The sequence below is a fragment of the Amia ocellicauda genome, chromosome 6, assembly GCF_036373705.1.
Source record: "Amia ocellicauda isolate fAmiCal2 chromosome 6, fAmiCal2.hap1, whole genome shotgun sequence".
In the NCBI taxonomy this organism is placed as follows: domain Eukaryota; kingdom Metazoa; phylum Chordata; class Actinopteri; order Amiiformes; family Amiidae; genus Amia; species Amia ocellicauda.
In genome coordinates, this window is record NC_089855.1 from 41866630 (window position 1) to 41868754 (window position 2125).

The 2125-nt window shown below is 41.2% G+C and overlaps 1 non-coding gene across 1 annotated transcript; it reads left to right on the forward strand.

Moving 5' to 3' along the window:
- The first annotated feature begins 1423 nt into the window (after positions 1-1423).
- Positions 1424-1538, forward strand: LOC136752037 (U5 spliceosomal RNA). Its single transcript, XR_010817216.1, has one exon. It is a non-coding gene; the product is annotated as a U5 spliceosomal RNA (small nuclear RNA).
- Positions 1539-2125: the final 587 nt, after the last annotated feature.

The window sequence follows — 2125 nt, forward strand, 5'->3', positions numbered from 1 at the left end:
GTTATGTTGTTCCCCGAAGAACATATTATTTCAGTTGCATGTTGTAAAGCCAGACAGGTTAGAGTGACGCACGTCTTTGTGTGGTGGATAGAGAGGAGTAGTGACGCTGCACTGCTGTGCTCGGTATTGTATTTGTAACTGCAACTCGGCCTCCAGCACCGGCACCATGTCGGTGGAAAAGCGCTAAGTGAGTCGTGAGTTCACGTCTTTACTGGGTAGTCCTTGACAACTTAATTGACTCAATTCTTGGGCTTAATTGGTCAAAATGACCATTGGTAGAAGGTACTCAGGGACTGATGTGTAGAGAGACTTATTAAACCTGCAGGATTGTGGTTTTCCCAGATCAGAATTAACCAGCTCACTACAAAGGAACATGGTAGTTGCGATTGCAACATGGATTACACAAAAACATTGAAATCCAAGTTTGCAGTGGTCCTTGGGCCATTGCGTGGTGATCCAGATCACTTCAGCACGAATTTTGCAGTGCTCTGGACTACAACTCCAGGAACTACTGTGCAGTGGTCCAGACCTCAGAAACTGTATGCATATTAACACTGAAGAAGGCATCATAACTGTAGCCAATACTTTGTGGTTAAAATACTTAATTTAATCCCTGTATTGTACGGAATAATAATAACAACTGTAAAACATAAGAGAAGGGCCTGAGAATAAATACAATACACAATAGACTAGAACCCTTAGAATATAATAATATGAACATCTTCATGATTAGTATGATTGTGGTTTGGATGATATATTAATGCAAGTTGATAACATATTTTACAGAAAATGGGTTTTAGGAATTGTGTCAAAAAACTAAAAGAATTGTCTTAGGGACCACTGCTCCCTTTTTCCAGACCAATGTATAGCCCACTTTTCTTTTAAATTATGTTTAAAACAAAATTGAGGAAGCAGTGGTTAGTTCTGAATCAAACATTTTGACCCCCTCACTCAATCTGTAAGTCCTGCAACAAACATTGGAATATGCATAGATATTTGCACAGACTGGTATAAATGTCCCTAATAAATAACCAAATGCCATTTTTGTTGTTTCAAATGTGTCCAACATCTTACCAGTATGTATTTTTAGCATGTCACAAAGGTTCCCTAATTCGTTTTACAAATGTTCCCTGTTTGTTATGAATGTTCCCTAAGCATGTGACGAATGTTCCCTAGTTTATGTTACAGATGTGCCCTAGCACGTCTCTCTCTCTCTCTCTCTCTCTCTCTCTCTGTCTCTCAATTTAGTGCATTTGTATTGTCAAAGCAATTGGACATGCAAACATACATACGTACATACATATGGAAAATAAACAATACAATTTTAATTCACAATAAGATGTAATAAAGTACAGATAAACAAAATGTAATAAAATGTGATCTTTAATATACACAAATATGTATGGCTGGTCGGAAGCATCTTGGACTCGGGTTCCTCTTCATTACTTATAACGCTTTTGCCTTTTGTTTAAGCTTTCCATGGAGGGGAACGTGGATGAGTTTGTACCATTCTTGGGAGGCTCTGCCTTGTTGGGGCGGAGCTGTGATCCAGGTGAACAGCAGATCGGGCATAGGTGGGCATGTGGGCGGAGGAGGAGGAAGGCCGGTCAAGCAGATAAGCTTGCTAAGGTACGCAGCAGCAGCAAACAGCCCCCCCATCCAGCCAGCCAGGCAGTCTGGCTGGCAGTGACTGAGTGGTTGACAGATGGCAAGCAACGGAATGCACGTGCTCTGTGATGTCATAGCAGTCAGCTCAGAGAGAGGTTCGTGATGTCATCGCTGAGCTGGCTGGCTCTGTGTGTCTTGCTGGTTGTGTGTATGTGTGTGTGTGTGTGAGAGAGAGAGATAGAGTGTGTGTATGTGTTTGTGTGAGTGGGTGGGTGGGTGGCTGTGTAAGTGTCTGTCTGTCTGTCTTTCTGTCTCTCTCTGTCTCTCTCTGTCTCTCGCTCTGTAGATGCATCATAGGGAACATATGTAATAATCTCTCTTTTTGTTATCCAAAAATGTGAATGAACGTATTTCACGTGGGTTTTGCATTGGTTGGAAACGTTTTAAGATTATTTATGAAGTGTAGATTGGATTTGTCTCAATTCTCCGTAGTTTTCAATGTATGTGCCATTCAGTA